This window comes from Pyrus communis, chromosome 16 (assembly GCF_041283825.1).
Source record: "Pyrus communis isolate YQ-2024b chromosome 16, ASM4128382v1, whole genome shotgun sequence".
Lineage (NCBI taxonomy): Eukaryota > Viridiplantae > Streptophyta > Magnoliopsida > Rosales > Rosaceae > Pyrus > Pyrus communis.
This window is the reverse complement of record NC_142580.1, coordinates 27,096,047-27,104,637: the sequence shown is the minus strand read 5'-3', so window position 1 is coordinate 27,104,637 and position 8,591 is coordinate 27,096,047. Positions and strand designations below refer to the sequence as shown.

General features: G+C 36.8%; 1 pseudogene; it reads right to left on the bottom strand.

Annotated features, from left to right (window-relative positions):
• Positions 1 to 1,791: 1,791 nt before the first annotated feature.
• LOC137732902 (pentatricopeptide repeat-containing protein At3g58590 pseudogene) lies at positions 1,792 to 4,121 on the bottom strand (annotated as a pseudogene).
• Positions 4,122 to 8,591: the final 4,470 nt, after the last annotated feature.

Genomic DNA, 8,591 nt, shown 5'->3' with positions numbered 1-8,591 from the left:
TGATTACTTATCTAAACATCTTAATGGTCGTGAATCATTAAGACACGAAGACAATTTAAACACAGTGATTGATAATTCAAAGTATGCATGTATAATATCATAAGCAGTGTTCTAAATATTGGACTAGGCGGTGCCAGAGCTCCAACATGATTTAGACCAAAATGTTCAGTTAGGCGGGGAGGACTTAGGCGGGCTAGGCAGTAGTCAAGGCGGTTTAAATCTCACTGTAAATCCCAAACTCATTGCAATTTTTACAATGGATCTACAACTTCTGATCTCGTACATAGCAGCAGAGCCCATTTTTGCAGCTCGTCTCTATGAAGATGAGGGAAAAGAGTGCAAAGAGAGAGAGAGAGAGACAGTATTAAACATTTCAATCTGCGGTGGCACTAGTTGGATTTGAGATCCAATTTTGAGGTTTTGAAATGACGACGAGGAAAAACGAAGATGAGGGAAGAGAAAGTGCGAACTGCGGGGAGAGACAGAGAGAGTTAGAGAGACTAAAGATCCAATTTTGAGCTTCTGAAAGGGCAAAGAAGAAGAAATGAATAGGTTATGCAAATGACATTTCACTTTCCAATGTCAAAAGTTGATGATGATTGGGGTCCACCTTGGGTGATGTGAAAAAGGTAAAGTGGACAACTACTACTTGAAGGGTTATCAGATGGTTTTAATTATGACAACCACCCAGTTGCGTGGGCTTTTTATATGTTTAAAAGTTTGGGATATTATATATATATATATATATATATATATGTTATATAAATTATAAATTATTTAGATAATATTTTTTTTTTTCTAGGCAAGCATATTATATATGTACATAAAACATTCACATATGTATGTTCTTCTATAAGAAATAACATATTAGTAAATAATTATTTACATCTGATATAATAAATTTAATTACTTCATATAATATATAAGAAATTTACCTAAATTCATCTAGGCCGCCTAGGTGCCCGCCTAGACCCCGTCTAGGCGCTAGGCGCCAGCCCACTGCCCGACTAGCGCCTAGCGGTTTTTAGAACCTTGAGACATAAAATAAAGCCTGCATATTCATGCTAGGGTTCAAGGTGTCGCCCTAGCCAACGGAAATTAGTTACTAACAACCATAAAATTAAAGGAATTTTATTGAAACATAAAAATGATAGAAAACACATTGAAATACAAATTGTCAAAGCCTAGCTAAGTTCTCCAAATTTATGCATCCTATCCCCACAATGCTAATGGCTAAATAGCCTTATTTATTCCAACCCAAAATAAAACCCTATCTAGAAAAGGTCTTGAAATAAAACTAGGAAACATGATGCAATAATAAACTAGCAAATAAAAGGTTTCCTATTTGAACTGAAATTTGGATTTCTCAAAAAATCAAACTTTTGACCGACCAAATCAACTCTGATTTGGTCCAAAATGTCTCTTTTGAAAGCTTAAGTTAGTCGTTCCCGACAAATCCTTAGAATGAATCTTCCTCAAAATATGCCATCTTGACCTCCAAGATACCCAAAACATCCAGAAACGTCAATTTGGGAAAGCTGCGCGCTGGGCTTCTTTTCTTCGCCACAGTCAAATGTCTTGGTAGAAAAATCTAAAATCTTGACAAATTCATCTTGAAAGACTCAAGAACATCCTCCAATTGGAATCACTCCAAAATTTATCTGTTTGATCACTTTTTTGCTTAAGAGGAAGTCACATGCCCTACATTAAAAATACATAACAAAATATCAAAATTCTAGCAATAAACAATAACTAAGAATAGGGTAAAATATATGGTATAATATCGACTCATCAGTAATACAAAAAATTACTTACAAACTTGCTTAACAGGGCTTGTTCCGTATCAGCTCCATAACTCTTGCACCCTTCAAAGAAACTACGCCATATAACGACATTTAGTGGGAAGGCCATGTTGGAAATCACCTTCTCTACTTCCTTACATGTCCACTTTAAGCCAGTATGTCCACCAAACAATGGTCATGATCAATGTCTGGTTCAATCCCATAATCCATTTTCATTTGCCCAAATAACTTGATCCCATCTGTCACCAAACCGCTATGCCTACAAGCTGTAAGCATAGCGCTAAAAGTCACTACGTCCGGCTTCAAGCCGAACAGAATCATTCTTTAAATCGTTTTATTGCCTCAAGAGCATAACCGTTAAGTCCCAGTGCAGAAATCAGAGCTGTCCATATGAAAAGATTTTTGTCTTCCATTTCTTCAAAGATCTTCACTGAGCTGCCGATGCTACCAGATTTCCCATACATATCAATTAACATGTTGCATACAAATGTGTCTTAACAGTTGAAATAGTCTTAATGATATAACCGTGAAGAGAACTGCCCAAAGAAAAGCTGCACAGTTTAGCACAGACGCTTAGAAGGCGAACAAACATATAATTGTCTGGTAGGACTTGATAGCACTGCATCCGTTTGTAAAGCTCAAATGCCTGTTTGTAATAGTCGCTGCGAGCACAAGCTCCAATCACAAAGTTCCAGGATATAAGGTCAAGTTTTTCAAGAACCGCAGGTAATTTCGGAGTTTCATCATATTGCTTGGTTCCACTACAAGTTACAGAAATGACATAACAAGGAACAGCAGCAAGAAGACCATCAGAAGCTGTGAGAAAGGCCAGCAGATGAGATATGAGACCATTCTTGGCATATGAGGTTCTAAGAGTGCCCAAGACATACTTGTTTTCCTGAAATCCGATTCTTATAATTAAGCAATGAAGTTGTTGTGGTTCTAATGCCAATGACGACTTAAGAACAGATGAAAATGTGAACTCACTTGGTCGGTAACCCAAATGAAGCATTTCTTGCATTAAGAATATAGAAGCGGGCGAATAGATATTAGAGTATCCCCAAATCAAAGCATTCCAGGAAACCACATTTTTCGCATATATCTCATTAAAACAGCGATGGGCATTTTTTAAGTTATTAAGCTTAACATAAAAGTCAATCAGTGCACTACCTACAAAAACATTAGATTCAAAAGCATTATAGATTATCTTAGCATGAAAAGACTCACCATAGCACGGCAGCTCCAAATGGGTACAATAGTTTACAAGGCTGACAAATGTGATTTCACTAGGCAATACTGCATCCGTGGACATTTTCGAGAAGAATTTGAGTGCTTTCCAAGATCTCTCAGTTTTTGCTACTGCACCAATGAAACTATACAATGATGCAACATCCTGAATATGTCAGTGCATTTCACGTACATACTCATAATAGAATTCACCACAAGAATTTCACACTAAAACCATTCTTTATGACTAAAGAACGCAGTTGTTCCCCAAATCCCAAGTCCTGTTGGCATGAAAATGCCGAAAAAACACCCACAAAAGAACCTACAGACAAAGTATAATTCTTTCTCGCAAGTTCTCAAAATAACACCACACTATAATCAGCAAACCCATGATTCCCAAGCACAGATATCACTGAATTCCATGTGACCAAGCTCTTACAAGGTATACCTTCAAATGCCCGAACCGCTTCCTTTAACAACCCATGCCTTCCGTAAAAACCCAACAACGAAGTCCCCACAAAAGCATCGACATCAAACAGACCATTCTTTATTACCAAAGAATGCAGCTGAACCGCATGATAAACATCCAATGACCCACATGTCAACAACCCACCAAACCCATACTGAGTTAGCTCAAACCCATAACACCTCATCTCAGAAAACATTTCCCAAGCTTCCCCTACGTACCCGCATCTACTGTAAGCACTAATTATGATATTATATGACACAGTGTTTCTATCAGGCAGTTTGTCAAACCATTGACGTGCAACTGACAATTCTCCAAGTGACGAATACCGGGACATGATGTTGTTGCAAACAAAAATGGGTTGGGTCAAAGATGGACCCATTGTGGTGCTGAGAGCTTGGAGTGATTTTGTTGCTCTAAGGGACTGAACCCTTGAGCATGCTCGCAGTAGTTGCAGAAGACGTTTGCGTTGTTGCACATAAGAAATCTTCATGCGTGCTTATGCAGTTGGAAGCAAGCAGCGACAGAGCCAGGAGTCCAAAATGCGGTGGCTTGAATTGTACCAAAGTATAGTTACTTAGACTCCACAATCTGAACCAAAAACTGACTATAATCAAGGATTTTAATTTCAGTTTTGGTAGATATTTTGGTAGCCCGTTTGTAGAAAAATATCGAAAGATATATCGTCTTGGTGGAAATATCGGTAAAAGCAAAATAATAGAAAGTAGCAATAAAAGCATACAAATCATCTTTGAAACTTATAAACCCTAAAACTAACAAATAATGCACCCAGTTAACATATAAAATTTGTAACATAGTTGACTCACAATAAATTTGCTTATCTCTCTCTCTCTCTCTCAAAAGATTGGACCATGCCTCCATAGCAGGAAAGGCCAACCGAAATTCCACTTAAGTTCACGACAATACACCAAAATACCACTGAAACTTCAACAGAAATTTCCACTAATTCTCCTGATTTTGGGAGACATTAAAAGAAAACACAAATATTTTACCGATATCGCCGAAAACACAAATATATTCCAATGACATTCGGAGAAGTTCAAGAAAGATATGTCTTCAACCCCTATCAATTGTCGGAACCCTGATTTTACCGATATATCAACCGAAATATCGGGACTATTGGCAATTTTTAAATCATCGACTATAATATGAAGGAATGGGAATTGCACTGTTTCCAAGTCATTCCGTTGTTTACTAAAATTTTAGGGAATCAAAAACACATGGGCCCATCTAAAATCCGGAATCACACTCCAGAAATTCTCAGATTTGGATTCCTAGGAGGGACCTGATATTTGGATTCCTGGACAAACTCGTCATCCGGATTCCAACTTCTATACCGAAACGACCCTCATGATTTTTGGCTAATCCGATAGTATCCCAACAACTTCACCTTTCCAACCCATCACACAGTCCTGCAATTTCATATTTTTTAACTCGCGGTGAGCTCCGATGGCGATGGTGGTGCAAACAAATACAAAACCACATACAATGATACAAATCAAAACAATTATGAGCATCAAGTTTCTAACAAAACCCAGAATGAGAGAGAGATATGGGCTCCTTCGCACCTTTCTGTTTTGAGAACCAAAGGGGATGGAGAACTTTTTTTTTCTCCCTGAGGACGGAGACCTTCATGTTTTGAGAACCAAAGAGGGCTCTGACCTCTTTTCTTCTTACTACTTATTGCAATTTATTTTTCTCTTTAATAAACTACTTTTATGAAATGTTTTTTTATTCTTAAAATCAAGTAGAGATGGATCTGCTTCTACAGGGTAACAAAATGTAAAAATATTTGTTAAATGTTTGCCCTTTAATCTTAACTCCTAACTAAAATGTTATTGAAAATAAATATAGGATAAAATAAAACAAAAAATAATAAGGGCATTTCAGTAATCTTATTGATTTATATTCCGATTCATCTGAATTAGTAAATAACTTATATGAACTAAAGTTCATTCATATTCCAATTCCAGAACATTTAAATAAACAGTTTCAACAGTAATCTAAATTTGATTCCTCCTCGTTCCAACTCCTCCTCAATTCTATCTCTCCAATCTCTCCTCAATCCAATTCCTTCTATTTTGATTATGGTTAAGAAAACGAGTTAAGTGTGATATATTCAATTATCCAGATATTTGCATTGCAGTTCTTACTTAAGCAACATTATGAACTAATTTGCAAACTTTTGTAGCATAACAGTGCATATGTCATTTTACATCAGTTACCCAGACAACATTTGCCAATGAATTTTTTGTTAAGTGGAATTTCACTTGTAAGTAAAAGGTTTCAGGTTTGACTCTTATAAATGACGAGTTTGATATCTAATTATTACTCATTATGTGATTTAGCCCAACACTCCACACCAGAGCGTAAAAAAATAAAGATTTCATGTAATTACTTTGCTACAGGGTGATAACTTATATGGTTGTTTTATTGGCACCTCACACACTGATGAATACATCTCACATAAAATTTTAATATCAAATGCCTTATATGCCTAATATGAAACTACTTATATGCCCTAATTCTTATTGTTCTTACTACTTTTGTTTTTGGGTTATTCTAATCATCCGTTTCTGAAAATTTGCCAATAATTTCATCCGGGTTTTGTTCAAATTGATTAAAAACCCCTCTCTTTTTTGGAAATTTTGGTGTTGGATATGTGGGGTTCTGTAAAAAAAAAATGGTGACAGCAAATCTGGGGTATGTGCATGCACCGTGTATTTGACCATGTTAATGGAGTATTCATGCACACAAAAAAGACAAGCCCTCAACTTTTTTTCCCAGAAGTTGTTCGATGTGATCCAACCCACAAAAACAGTATGGGAGAGCAAGACGGCTTCTCTCAGACTATGGGTTTTCAGGACACCTGGAGATGGGCAGCTGCTTAGTGTATTGGACCATGTTAATGGAGTGAGAGTTGCATTTCTCGTTTCAAAATTGGTTTCTCCTTGAATATGCTCTAATATGACAGCAAGTGGGGTGTGAGGGTAATTTGGGTAAGAAAACGGGGTGTATTAAGATAATGTTTAGTTTAAGAAGTAAATGTTAGGTTTTTTTTTTTTTAATATGTGAGGTGTAATCAACAATTTAGGGGGTGCTAAAAAAAAAAAAAACAAAAAAAAACTCCTTTAATGAAAGCCTATTACAGAAAGACTTATTATATTAACATCCTACAAATTGTTGAATAAACTCCACATACTTAATACAACCCACATTTGCTTTTTCAATTAAAAATTATTTTAATACACCCCACATATTTCCCCATAATACCCTCGCGCCCCACATTCTTAATATATACCTTACATTTTCTATATGCACCCCATATTTTCTATACACCCCACATTTCTCAAATCTTAGAAAGCTTTTAATTTGGACAAAAAATGCCGACTAGAATTTTAACAAAAGATGTCGCCTGGGATTTAAAGCATATGTGGGTTGTTTTCAATTCCACCATTAAAACCCATGTCTTCAGTTTTTAATATTTGGTGGTAATTTTGAGTGTTTAATTCTTCATGTAATCTCTGTGATCCCTAAAAGATGAATACGAGCATAGAAGCTTGAATAACGCATCAAAAGCAAGATTCAATAATTATCAATGTCATCAAAATCACTAAAACAATAAAAAATATGAAGTCTTACCTCATGTGAAGCTTCCATAACATCGATTTCGTGTTTCATTCGTCAAAAATAATTTTTCTCAATCAACATGTTTGTAGTTTCATTGGTTAGGGTTTTGTTCAACAATGGAGGGTTGAAGGGGTTTTGATAGTTGAATAAGATAAATAAAACATTAAAAATGATTTCAAGCGTATATTGACACACCCCGACCCTGAATGTCCGCTAGGACTCTGAATCGAGCTGTGCTGGTCGACACCAGGAAGGTGACGAAGTCATAAAGTATAATGATGTGGACAATGTGAATAAATTTAGCCCTAAAAGTGCCTAAGGACCAGAGTGCACTGCCAGCGGGAACGAGCCTGTTTCGCACACAATGTCAGAGCATAAGTAAAGTACAGTAGTGTAGGTAAGGATCGTACCCTCAAAGGTAGCCACCTATATTGAGATTCGCCACAAATCCTCGTCGATACGAACTTTCAACAACTAAAACCTGGATGGGCGCAAAAACAAGGGTGAGTGGGCCTGAAAATAAAGTTTTTAATAAAAACCTTTTGAAAATGTTATAATCCCTCGCCGTAAAACCCGTATAATTTCCTAGAAAATAGTATTACATATGTATACAGAAATCCTACTCGAGAGTAGTGAAAACCAAGTATATGCCATGTCAAGTATCTCAGCAATGAAATAAGTAAGCCAGGTGAAATAAATCAATGTAAAATGATATGCCAGCCGGAGTCACATAACGTGACCTGTACGGCTCTAAACCTGCACACAAGTCGGAACCACCTAATGTGGTCTATACGACAGGCTGGGTGTAAATAAATACGCTCAAGTGCTACGAGCACGTGAAGGCTGTGCGAAGTATCGCAAGTCACCTACGAATCGGAACCACCTAATGTGGTCTGTACGACAGGCTGGCACTTGCCTTGGATCCAAGGTAAGCGTGTGGTGTGGGAGATGAACAATCACGTGAAGGCTAGGCCCTGACCTCGGGCAGAGCACTAACACCAGGGTGTAGGATAATGAGTACCAAATGCATCCAGGCATAACCATACACACTGACATCACTATCATCAATATGTACTCACCTGATGCTTACCTGGCGTCCGCAACATCATGCAATAATATGCATATCTATGCTAATGCATATACTAAAATGTAATGTAATTGACATGGCATTTAAAAACATAAATCCTTTTAAAACAATTTCTGGGAAAATAGAAAGCATATATACGTATATATAGAAAACCAAGAGCCCACTCACCTGGAGTCTGCGCTACAACTCCCTAGCACAACATCAAGGTGTCACGAACGATCGACACCTAGAACAATTATCAAAATTTCTTAGAATTCTTATCAATAGAACATATAACTTACATGTCCTAATTGGGAATATTCGTCCGTCGGATTCTCGATCCGTAAGTTTCTAATATCCTCAAATATTACGTATTATA